This window comes from Anticarsia gemmatalis, chromosome W (genome assembly GCF_050436995.1).
Source record: "Anticarsia gemmatalis isolate Benzon Research Colony breed Stoneville strain chromosome W, ilAntGemm2 primary, whole genome shotgun sequence".
Taxonomy (NCBI): domain Eukaryota; kingdom Metazoa; phylum Arthropoda; class Insecta; order Lepidoptera; family Erebidae; genus Anticarsia; species Anticarsia gemmatalis.
Window position 1 is genome coordinate 10,750,992 of NC_134775.1, and position 13,957 is coordinate 10,764,948.

The window sequence follows — 13,957 nt, forward strand, 5'->3', positions numbered from 1 at the left end:
TCAAGTCTGGTATAAAATGCAACCCCCCCTCCACGGCCTCCGCGAATATTCGCGGGACGAGGAATATGACGAAACTTATACCCGGGAACCTCAGGTGCACGACCTTCCTCCCCCTCACGAAGCCAAGTTTCATTTATTGCCATAACATCAACTCGATAATTATTCATGGCAATAAGAAATTCGTCGTGGTTCGTTGCCAGAGAGCCAGCATTATGAAAACCAAATAGTATATTTTTATTGCGTGGCATCAATCTTGGTTGGATAAGGAACACAGCATACCATTTTACATTGATATGAAGTTGTTATAAACGGGCTCTCTAAACAATAAAAAATACACACTTTAAAAACACACCTATTTTGGATACTGCTATTAAAAAATTGCCATACCAAAGCGTTAAACAATATCATGTTTATGAAATAAAAAAAAACACAATAAAAAGAAATACACACATACTGATAAACCTTCAAATAAATACGCAAATTATCAATTATATAATAACATTTACTTATTTGGACTTTCAACCACAGCCGGCACAATTTGATACACGTATTTTGAAGCAAAACGACGGATTTTCCAAGAATTTGTTTGCACTAATTGGCGCGAGGACCCTATCGATTTTTTATAAAAAAGAAATTGGTTCATTTAGAAAGAATCTTCTAATCGAAAATCTTGTTACCTAATATTTTATATCTAAGAGTGGAAATGATTTTTAGGATTGTGTCATTCTTTTGATGTATCAGGAAACGAAAATGCATAATTAATTTTCGCACAGCATCAATTTTTCCGGACACAACTGGTGACCTTGGACGACCTTCAGGAATTTCATTGATGAGGGAAAAATAATTATGATAGAACTTTATTTATTGGCGTCTTAAATTTTCAAAGCATCGAACTTTATCGCCAAAACAATAAATAAGCCGATATAGACACGACTGTTTCTATAAGTCACGTCGAAAGTCGTAAAAAATATTTGCACTAAAATGTTAGCATCCTTTTTTTTTTCGTCAGGAAAATGCATTACTGCATGTCCCGCCCCAGGGAGGAAGTGGGGGTCTGTCGGACTCTCCCGTTGGCTAAGCGTTCCGGCTTTTAATTTGGGCATACCGACTAAAAACCTGACGGTGTTCCTTCAACAGTTACCATATAGTGGCCAGGACGCGGTACCTCCAATTGATACTCCGCGTCCCAGCCGGTGTAAAAAATGTGGAATGCTTCACGATTTTGCGTGTCATCCTTGCGCAGGGGCCATGCTAATCTTCTCTGTATCGTTCCAATTTTAGTATATCGCACCTTTAAAGTAAAACCGTTACTAAACAAAATTATAAGATTTTATAGGAGAGCTAATATTAGAAAATAGTCACCGTTTTTTCTAAATAAAATCTGAGTCCAGGGTTTTTTAAGATATCTAATGAGTTATTATGAAAGATCTTTGTTAACATTATAACATGCCATTTAAAAAAGTTATTTTTCATATTTACAGCTTTATTTATTTTGATTTATATTATTATAGTAACACTTTACCATTAATTTTATTTGTTAATTATTGAATATTACTATGAAATTACAGTGCAACTAATGTTACTAAATAGAATACTATTGAAAATTCATAATTTAATAATATTATTATACAATTAAATTAAAATTATAAATTTTCCATCATTGCAATGTTATAATATTACTAAATAAATAAAAAGCTTTCCAAAATAATAATGTTTTATTACAAAATAAAAAGAGAGATCCATACAATTACTTAGAATAATTATTTATCTATCAGTCTTGATAAATTTGTACCTTTAAATCACAGTTAGTACGTATCTTACTGTCTTAACTTTTATTCATGTTAACCTATAACGTTTTACAACACTATGACTAAAAACAAATCAACTGGAAATAGCAATATTAAAAAAAAATAAACATAGTAACAATCACAGCCTTATTTCTCTATCCACGACAGCTACTTTGAGCCAACAAAAGTAATGTTCACTTCTATCACTTTAATTAGAATAATAGATAAGTCAAACCTATTGACATAATATTTTTTTATCGAAAATAAAAAAAAACGCCTTAAGAAAGCTAAAAAATAATGTCATTCTCAAAAAAAATCTATAAATCAATAAATAATCATCAATATAATAATATTACGTAGCAATGCTAAAACAAGATGTTATTGTAATAAGACAATGCGTAACTTTGTGGTATAATATTACTGTCAATTAAGCTTTTTAAATCACTGTTTTTTCGATCACTTAACTTTAATCTTGATTGGTATAAAGGCTTCAGCTGGAAATTTTGAAGATTAGTGCCAGTACGTGTTCGCGATGACCGATTATTGTGGAATTTTATTTCTTTGAAATCAGTATCTAAATAGGAAGTTTTATAGTAAACGCCAACGTGGTCCGAATCTTGAAGTTTTTCAAATTTAATTATCTTAATGTCACTCATTTTAACTGTTCCTCCTTCTGTATTTTTTGAAAATTGACCACCGCATGCCTCTGCAAGATTTTTTATGTCAACGAAATCTGAATAGCACATTTCAGTAACATTGTAGGGATTGCCTTTCTTCCTTGCAGTTCTGATTATGGTCACGTATTGATCTGGAGTGTATACAGGACCAGAACGTAAGCATTTTGTGACGGCTTTTTCTATCACAGAGTGAACAGAGTCATTTTCGTTTTGGGTATGCCCACTAATTAAATATTTGTGCGTAATGGACTTTATTTTAAGAACAGTTAAGGCATACACATACATAGTAAACATAAACTTGTTCTTTTGCTGGCCACAGCAATTGTCAGAATAAAATGTGATTTGCAAATTATCATCATTTATTTCTGACGCCCTCTTTGTCAGATATCTCCAGACACACGTTGCTATTTCGTTAGCTCCTCTTAGCGCCTCGACCTCGCTCCAAACAAAACAGTCGCAATAGTCTTTAGCTAATTCACTTATTGTAAAATTACAAACATTTAGCTTACATTTGTAATATAAGGTAGATACATCTCCTTTCGGAAGAGGCAGTACTGCCTGGAGGTCGTAACAGGCAACAATGTAATTTTCCTGAACCATTGTTTTATCGTTTGATTTTTCCTGGCGACATAATTCTTTTTCAAGCTGGTGTTGGTCGTATCTGGTCTGTAACTCTACTGTTTTATTAACAGCATTTTTAAAGCTGATGCATAATTCGCACTGGTCTTTTTTAGGTGTGTGAAAGCCGATATTATAATCTTCATTGAATACTCTCCTGTAGGTATGAATTTTAGCAGCTTCAACACCATCATTCAAGCATTTCGTTTGGTAGTCAGTGTACAGATCTGTAAGGCTTTTACCTCCATCAATGAATTCACGAGTCGTTTGCTGTCTTAGGTAATGTGACTCTATTCTTGGTATTGTGTCTATATGGTTTTTTATTCCTGTAATGATATCTGAACTTATTTTGTATTGTTTCCCATGTTTACCTCTTTTTTCTTCTTCAACCATTCCCGCTTGGTTCTTTTTTGCTATAACAGTTGCAATAGGTCGATTATTAATGGCCAATGTGTTCCTAAAGAAAATTTTACAGATACGATGCTTAACATCGTTAATCTCCAATGAAAATGAATGTTTAGGGCCTCTATTACTATTATGAACCTTATATTGATATTTTGGTTTAATGACATCTATACACTTTGCAATATAATCTCTTTGTCTGGATAAATCACCCATTTTCCAAAAATTGTTAAAAATAATTTCTCTGTCTTCCTGTTTGATTATTTCGCTGCACTTTAGTCTACATTTTTCCCCACATGGAGGTCCAATTTGCTTCTTTGGAATGATTTTTTTAGACTTAGACACAGTTTTATATTGCTGACCACTATTACGAAGTCTTTTAGCTTCTTGCCTCACGGATAGATTTTTAAAATCTTTACGCCTTCGTTTGATCGGAGTTATGTTGTCTTCTGGAGGACTCAAATTAATTTCTTCAATCAGTGGCGCAGGAATACTACTACTACTTAAAGGCGTTGGGCTAAACGATACACGCCGTGGTGCGGTTTCCGGTACGTAATCAGGATTACAATCTGCTTCATCAGGGGAAAAATCCTTACCCAATTCAGACGCAGATGAAGATGATGAGCTTGAGCTTGTTGATGATGAACTCGAAGATGATTCTGAGCTAGTTGAATGGGATCTGGCTCTACAGCTAGGACCTGGTACAATAACATCTTTTGGAGCTACTTCTGGAAAACCAGTACCGCTCAAATATGGATTTGTCATTTCGTCATCAATTGGATGAGCATAACATTCAGCTTCCATAGTCTGACTAGCGTAGACTGAGAACAGTGGTAGTGTTTGCTCTTGCAATAAAGAAGGAGATCTACAAGCATCGACAGTTATAGGATTTTCTTCGCATGAAAAATTATTATCCAGATCGTCCATGGATATTTGCTGGTGATTTTCAGTGTTTACAGAATCTTTTTTAGATTCCAGAGCCTCTAAAATGCGTGACAAACGCGGGTTTCGATAATGCGCCATGACCTAAAACAATAGTTTTACTATTTTTATCAATTATTAACATGAAAGACATTTCAACAGAAATAAATTTAGTTACTAATAAGAATAACTTTTATTTATGTTAGTAGTAAAATGGTACTAAAACAAAATGTGTAATGCAACATTAACAGTTTCATACATTATGGAGTCAATTTAAATATCAAATGGAGTTTAAACAAAATATAACATTTTACTTCTTAAATGTTAATACAAAAGGTACGTTGCCTAAAGAAATAAACCGTGACTAACATAAATGTCCCAGTATTGTAAAATTGTATATGACTTAATTTACTCAAAATTCATCGAAAAACTGTGACTAAAGAAATGGTTACACTCTACAGATAAACGTTATTGGATTAATCTCTAAAAAAGTAAAGGCAAATTGTGACTATACAAACTGTAACATTTTACCAATGAAATTGAATTATAAATTGCGTAATTTCATAACACGAAAACTGTGTCTAAACGAATTGAAACACTATACCTATTAAAAAAAATCAACAACTTACCTTTTTGTAACTTCAAGCCGTGTTTATCCAAATAATAACACTGTTGTTTTAAACTTCCGTCATCACTCTACGACGATCATGTTCTTACTGGTATAGACACAATATTGTATTTAGTGAGCCGATCATAACTTGGTTTAGTAACGCTTTGATTTACTGCTAGATGGCGCTAAACACAAAATTTTACAAAAATAACAAGTTTATCTTGTAGTTTACGGGTATTTTAGATAGATGGCATTAATAACTCAATTCACGAAAATTTTCGTTTAGTAACGGTTTTACTTTAAAGGTGCGATATGTACTGCCGAAGCTGAATGTTAAAATCCTAATGCCATTTTCCCGCACACTTACAATTTTCGATCGACGATATTCAAAATATTTTCAGCCCAGATTTCAAAATGTTCTTCGGAATGTAGTAGTCAAGAAGGTCAAACTTTACGATGAAAACACCAAATGGGGTCCAAAACAATCAGATTCGTCATGGCTCAAAACATAAGTAGTGACCTAAGTATATCCTTATCAGTAATTTTCTTCTTAATTTCCTCGTACTGCGTATTATAAATTCTAGTGGATTCTCAAATCCCGACAGTTTATCATTGATACTTTGGAGATGTTTAGTAACTAACTCCTTGATAATGTGTAGATTTTAATGAAGATCGAATTTCGTCACGAATTGTATCCCATAGTAATTCTAGGGGTATAGGTTCTCCAGTGTAAGTCTTGGTGCTCTTTATCAAATAAACAGATTTATATTTTGAGAAACAAGTAGATATAATCGGGGGGTCAGGTTGCTGTTGAGAGTAAGGTCGCAATGGAGTGTCGATGTTATCTGATTCACTCTCAGTCTTCTCGCAGGTGTGGCATTTCCAGTTTTGTTTGCGATCACCAGTCATTGCGTTATATCGGCCAATCGTGATTTGCACACAGTCTAAATGATATGTTAAAAGGCAATCACAACAATTCAGCATATTTTTTATAATACTTTGGCACTCCCCACATTTAGTTTTTGCCGAAGACATTTTTTTTACACAATTTTATGTTGCTCAAAAGACTGGTGATTAAAATTGTAGACAAAACAAATAATGTCAATAAAATGCTTCAGTTAACGAGTGTGGCACTGGAACATGCTTCGTTAAATCATGCGCGGGTTTTGCGGTGACAGCTCAAGCTACTGTACCTCTTATGCCATTCACTTAAGCTGCGCGTCGACTGCGTTGAAATCAAAGCGTACGGACCGTAAGCATTTGTCACTTTGTATAAATATCTGTGGCATCGAAATGCCGATCCAGTGGACGCAGTATCATATAAATTAATACAAAGCGATAAATCCTTATTCTTATATACTTCCCAACTAGCACACAAGCTGCTTATACAGTCGTTATACAGCCTGATAGTTACATAAGAGTCGGTTTAATGTTGTACAATTTTCTATAAGTTGTATGCTAGCTATTTAAAAACCCCTTTAACAGCTAGGCAGGACAGTAGCCGTTTAGTAGGAAACTAATGACTTATAGTGATATATGAGCATGTAATTGCATCGCTAGACAGCCTAGGGAAGTATAATTGAGTTAACGGAATCTTCTATAACACCTTTAAATGTATAAGGGGATTTTAGGAGATAAAGGAGTTTAAACGGAGTTATGCGTTGCGTTTATAGCGCTCAAGAGCGTAACTAAGCTTTTTGTAATGCCTTAGGTTCTATAACAGATTTTTTTAGGGCTAGTGTATTACTCATCTATAAAAGAGTTGCGTAGGTCTTTAATAGCGCCTTGAGCGTTATATCAGACTAGCTGACCCGCGCAACTTCGCTTGCGCCACATAAAAGAGAATGGGTCATAATTTTCCCCGTTTTTGTAACATTTTTCGTTGCTACTCTGCTCCTTTTGGTCGTAGCGTAATGATATCTATACTTAATATTATAAAGCTGAAGAGTTTGTTTGTTTGTTTGTTTGTTTGAACGCGCTAATCTCGGAAACTACTGGTCCGATTTGAAAATTCTTTAAGTGTTAGATAGCCCATTTATCGAGGAAGGCTATAGGCTATATATCATCACGCTACAACCCATAGGAGCAGAGTACCAACAATGTTACAAAAACGGGGAAAATTATGATTCTCTTATGTGACGCAAACGAAGTTGCGCGGGTCAGCTATATAGCCTATAACCTTCCTCAATAAATGGACTATCTAACACTGAACGAATTTCTCAAATCGGACCAGTAGTTCCTGAGATTAGCGCGTTCAAACAAACAATCAAACAAACAAACAAACTCTTCAACTTTATAATATTAGTATAGATTAGTAATTAGTAATTAGTAATTAGTATTAGTATTAGTATTAGTATTAGTATTAGTATTAGTATATTAGTATTAGTATAGATATTTATATGGCTTTTGTACGGCAAATAAATGTATAAAGTATCATTCGAAACTTTTTTACAGCCATGGGGATTACAGAATTATGCCCAACTAGCACACAAGCGCTATAACAAGCTGCACAATGGCCGGTTGAAGGATTTTTATAACGGCTTTGGCTCCTTTAGTAAGAAGTATAGTGGTTCTATAAGCGGCTACAAATCTCTTGTAGCGTCAAATAGGCCCATACTGTCCAGCTTATAGCTCGACATTGGATCTACAGTGGTCGTAAATAGTAATTATAATAGTGCGTAGTACAGTAATTATACAGGAGCTCTAAAATAAGATGAAGGTGGTATAATCGCGCTACAAGAGCTTTTTCGAAGTCTCGTGGCGCTAAACAAGAGGTGGTTAGCGCCACGAGACTTCGAAAAAGCTCTTGTAGCGCGATTATAATAATAATAATAATAATAATCGCTGCACTCCACAGTACGCGACGGATGCGCTGGCGTCGAATATGCTGACGCAGAGTTCAACGACGGCAAATCGATGACTCGCCGGCACGTGTTGACATTCGATGCATCGGGTGTTGACCTAGAAACCGACACCTCATTGCGCAAATCGTTTATTTCTTTACGCAAATCGGTAACGGTATTCTGGGATGCATCTAACTTCACTAACACATCCGCAAGGCTGGCCTTCAGCGACACGATGTCCTTCAGAAGGCTGGTTACATCGACGTGGTCGAAGGTGACAGGGGGCAGCTTGTGCAGCTCCTTCGCCACAAACGTCGGCACATCGTCGGGATCAGTCTCCTTTAGTAGCGTGATGATGTCTTGGATGCTCTTCTTTGTCCCGTCACGCCGGCGGGACACCATCTTGTCGCGCTTATTCAGCGTCGTGAACAATAGCAGCTTGGCAGCTGCAATGTCCTCTTCACTGAAGTTACTCGCGCATATCTGGATGGCTGACACTTCATCCATCACATCCAGTTTTTGCTGCAAAAACGCCAGTAACTCATTCGCAATAAGTTGTGTACCCATCGCGAAAAAGAAACTTAGTCGAGCGTCATCTTATTTTAGCGCTCCTGTATAACGGTAATGAATGCTAACGCTTTAAATTAGTAATATAGTTGGTTTATTATGGTGTAAACTAAATATATTTTATTAAAATGAATCATCAGTGAGAAATGAGGAAACATTTATTTTTACGGATTGGGTTATTAAAATAACAAGTAGTCTATCGCTTTTATTTCTTCGTGTACGTGATATGAAAGTGCGAGTTCCAGTTTGCTGTCAATATATATGTATATTATCGTCAATATTTCCATGCGCCCTCAAAATATTCAGTTAAAAATGCAAAAATTATATAGATATGTATATGGATTTGGAAATTGTATTTTGAACATAAATAAGACTTTGAGGGTTACAGATAGTTTAATTAGGGTTATAGGTAACGAAAAATGATTTTAATTATGTTAACGTTACCAGGCTATAGATTTATATGATCCTCAAAAGATCGTAATAACCTCAAAAAATATGTTTACCAAATGCTGTAATGTCGTCTCGATCAAGCAGCTCTCCGAGTTGGTTACATCTGCTCTAGCGGCTTAAGCTGTACAAAGGGTCTAGTGTTTGCTGTTGTAGACTTCAAGGTTTTGCAGTTGTGGCATAGGAGTGCTTCAATATAATTGTTTTGGTCGCACACCAGCATTTTACTCGTACTTTTAGGGGTCAGTCGTTGAATATTAAAATAGTTTGAAAGTCAATTTATAGTATGATTCTTTGAAAACAGTTGGCAGACTGAACCACCACTGCACCTATGTAAATATTATTATGATAATAATTTTAAGCTTTAGTATAAATGTATATTACTCGGTTAAAGATGTATAGTTATAAGAGCGTTAGTTCATGCTATTAAAGCGCTTTAGGTGCTTTAACATAATTCTGTAATCCCCATGGCTGTAAAAATGTTTCGAATGATACCTTATACATTTATTTGCCGTACAGAAGCCATAAAAATATCTGATATAACGCTCAAGGCGCTATTAAAGACCTACGCAACTCTTTTATAGATGAGTTATACATTTAGTGATAGGGACTAGGAATCTATTTAGAACTATCACTATAATTATTTACGTGTGTTCACAGCGTATAGGCAAGTAAAAGAAATAAGTAGTTTTGTACTCACAACATATAATTCACGAACACACAGAAGAAGGTACAAGAAGGGTTCACAGGCACACAGAAACACGGAAGGAAGTACAGCGTAGAAGTAAGGCACAGAAAGTCAAGCACAGAATACAAGAATAGAAAAAGCACAGCGAAATATAAAATATGCAACAATCAATAGTGCGTGGGTAGCGGAGGCAAGCGGTGCGTGCAATGAGCGTGCGCTTCGCGTCGGACAGTAGGATCTCGACTGGCGACACTCGAAGGTCAGCGCGCGGGCGCATCCTTAGCTCCGCCCCAAGGACGACGTCACAATGCGCTGGCGATGCGCGCGGTTCCGTACTACAATTCTACCAGCTGGCACGTCATTTATCCGGCGTTCGGATAGATGCAATTTATGACGTGTGATAATGATGGTGATAGTATTAATGAGGTGTAAATAAATATTAATTAAACACTAATATTAAGTCTGTCTAGAAAGGGAAACCGGTAGGAATCGAGTTGTATGAGCTGGATGAATGTGGTGAGTTTCTGTGTGTAGATGTTGATTTCGTGTGGTTGTAATTGTGTGATGTCGGTGGTGGCTAAGTCAGTGTTGTGTATATCTGTGGCGAAGGCGTGTCTGAGTGGTTGCCATTGTTCTTTGGTTATATTATTTGTGGAGTATTTAAAAAAGGAGGTATTGTGTTTTGGTATGAGATGGTGGTGGATGGTGTGTGAAGGTGAAGCGTATGGCATGGTGGTCTGATTATGGGCAGATGTTTTTATCCACCTGCCAACCGTCGATTCTCGCATCGATGGTGCCGGATGTAATTTTTAGGTCGACAATTGATACTCTGAGCGTGCCGTTGGTGATCGCCTCGAAAAAGTCAGTGTGGCCAGAGTTAAGGAATGCTATGTCGTGTAGTGAGGCGAGGTCAACAACATCATTACCTCTCGCATTGGCTCTAGGGGAACCCCAGAGCTGGTGCCAGCCGTTGAGGTCCCCTGCGTGTATTCCGGATGTTTGTTGTGTCCCCTGCATGTGTGTGGCTTCAGGAGTGTCACTGAGAAGTGTGTGTAGTTGTGTGAGTGTATCGTATGTGTCTACTTGGGGTTCTATATAGATGGATGTGATAATGAGCTTTTTCTTTTGAGTGGTGACCTGTATGGTGCACATGTTGGGTGTGGAGTATTTAGACAGGTTGAATGTATTGCCTATGTTTTGTTTAGTGAGGATGCAAGATTTGATTGGGCGGTTGAGAGGGAATTTATGTATTTTTTGTGGTGCGTGTGTTACCAGCCGTAGTTTACCAATTCTTCTTTACTGAAGGAGGTGCCAATTTGGACTTGCTGACTACGATTTTTTAAATAATCGGCAAAGATTTGAAGGGCTAAGCCACAAACACCCAGAGATTCCAGTTTGGAAGTAAGTTTGGATACAGAAACTGTGTCAAAAGGTCTAGGAAGATTCCCAGGCATTTGGTCTAGTTGTCCAGCTTCCTAGCAACCAACTGTGTCAGATCTAGTATCGCATCTTCAGTTGAAACTCCTGGTCGAAAATCATATTGATTGTCTGCTATTAGGTGGAATATGTGTACGAAGTTTCTAAGGTTGTTATTAAGAATTTTCTCAAAGATTTTTGATATGGAAGTGAGAATTGAAATAGGTCTGTAATTGTTGACACAGTTTCTGTCCCCTGCCTTAAAAATTGGATGAACAATGGCCTTTTTGAGAGCGCTGGGAAAAAATCCGGACTGTATGCAGAGAATAAAGATGTGGGTTATGGGTGGCAGTGGCACTAGGACATGTCGACACATTTTTAGAAACGATGTAGAGATTCCATCCCAACCCACGGCACAGTCACTGCGTAGCTGCAGTATTATTTTTTCTATGTCCTGTTCGTCTACTTTGGGAATGACCAAAGAATTACACGGCTGAAGATTAGATGAGAATTCACAAAACTGGCTGCTACCGGTATTGGTTGAGCTTTGGTTATGAAGGAGCATACGTGATTAATGAAAGAAGAGGGTGTATCATATATTTTCAACAGTATGTCTGGATTAGTACGTGTTGGGCGTGTGTGGGTGATATCCTTATTTGTTTTCCATAGGGCTTTGGGATTTTTTAGACTTTTTTGTACTTCAAGTGTTTCATGTGTTTGTTTTAGTTTTTTAAGTAAGTTATTACAATAGTTTTGATAGCGCGTGTATGTTAGTTTTAAGATTAACTTCTTAAACGGCTTCAACGTCACCATAGCAATAAACGGGGCAGCTTTAGTGCCATATGTTACAGTCAGAAGCTCATAAGATTGTAAAGGTTGTTGTGGCGTTTCTCGCCAAACTGACCAGTATTTGGCGATAAATTTTCTCTATATCAGCGGTGAAAGAAAACACACCACTCTGTATTTTGTTGTTGTTGACTCATCGCGCTGCATTCCGTGGTCAGGTAAATGACACTCCGGCGTTGTGTTACGTATTGACGGTGTCATGTGACCCAGTTCAATATACTCGGACATAAACTTTCAATATGCTTTGGCCAAATCAACATGTTGTTCAAATTTATGCTCTAATCTCTTCAATTGGGCAACCGCCATTGTTTTAGAGTTACCGAATTAGGGTTCCCAGTCACTCTTCATTGGCAATCTGACTTCATATCTGCCTTCGTTGTTCTTTATGGTGTTTTCTTCAAAAAGTTTAATACAGTACAAGTCTTCAGACGACATTCGTCGTGAGGTAATAATAATGAAATAAGCGACCACTCTGAAGTTGATTTAAGGTCGTAAGCATACGTATCAACTCGGAAACGGGTCGTCACCGTATCAACTCGAGCTCATCAGTATTATCAAAATCAAAATCAAATCATTTATTAATTTAGGTCAAATATTGACACTTATGATAGTCGTTACAATTACTGAATCTACCACTAGCTCGGAAAGGGGGTAGAGCCTTATGAGAAGAGCTGGCGAGAAACTCACGGCTACTCTTTTCAATCGCCAAAAGTTTTACAATGTGGTTGATACAATAATTGATCATGCGAGGAGCTGCCCACAATCAGCGATATAGACTAAATGTCTAATTGTATTAAGTTAAATGAATATAGCTAGGTTATTTATTAGTATCTGATCATACCGTATGTTGGGAGCACCTACTAGCATGTGATAATAAGAATATGGGCAGCAAGTGAGCACACTGGTTGTGAACATTATAAAAGAAAAAAAGTGACAGTTTTATGAATAACATCAAATTGTACGTAACATCACCTATTTGCATCATTAATTGCCCATATTTTACAATATTTAGACCTACTGCTACTGAGTTTATACAATTTATAGCAAAGTTCCCTAATTTCAAAGAATCCTAATCAAGCGAGCGACTAATCCCAAGAGCTATTGTCGTTTAGATACTCATATATACTAATACTAATACGATAATACTATATACTAATAATACTAATACGAATTGTGCACCTTGTGTAAACGATGATGGGGACCTACTAATTTGTGTCTGTTTCTAGTGTTGTAATTGTGTCTATCGCTATTTGTTGCGAAAGTCCCTAAATTTTGTTTTATATACAACAAGTTTGCAAGCACACACTGTGATGACACCGTCAGTATCCCTATCTGCCCAAAAAGCTCTCTCAAGGAGTCTCGCGCTCCTAAACTATAAATTGCACGGATAGCTCTTTTTTGAAGGACAAAAATAACATCTATATCAGCAGCCTTACCCCACAGTAATATACATGACTCTGTGAAAATAACTAAAGTAAACCAGTCTTGCCGTATCCACACCAGCAAACTGTCTTACTTTTCTGGTTGCGTACGCGGCGGAGCTGAGTCTCCCCGAGAGTTGCGCTATTTGAGTGCCCCATTGGAGCTTGCTATCCAGACTGATACCTAAAAAAGTTGCCGAATCTACCAAATCGATAGTTTGCCTATTTACGACTATGTTAGTACCAAAATTCCTTGCGTTGGGCATAGTGAACCTAATGCACTTAGTTTTGTTAGAATTTAATAACAGATTATTACAAGTGAACCAATTGTGGACCTGTTCAAGAATACTATTGATATCAATAAAACAAGACTTCGAACGATCTACTCTAAAAATGAGTGAAGTGTCATCTGCAAATAATATAATATCACATAAGTCCTGCACCTGAAAGGGGAGATCGTTTATATATACGAGAAAAAGAAACGGACCAAGTATCGAACCCTGAGGCACGCCGAGAGAAACAGCTGAACCTGAAGACCTTACACCATTGATATCTACTCGTTGAATCCTATTACCCAAATATGACGCAAGTAAATCGAGCGCTGTATCCCTAATTCCATAGTGGTTGAGTTTCCTAAGGAGCGTATTATGTTGGACACAGTCAAATGCTTTGGAAAGATCGCAGAACACCCCAATAGCGTCCTGGGATGTCTCC

The 13,957-nt window shown here is 36.9% G+C and overlaps 1 non-coding gene across 1 annotated transcript; it reads right to left on the bottom strand.

The window, feature by feature from the left end:
- Positions 1–1,198: 1,198 nt before the first annotated feature.
- Positions 1,199–1,303, bottom strand: LOC142986051 (U6 spliceosomal RNA). The gene has a single exon (XR_012960297.1). It is a non-coding gene; the product is annotated as a U6 spliceosomal RNA (small nuclear RNA).
- Positions 1,304–13,957: the final 12,654 nt, after the last annotated feature.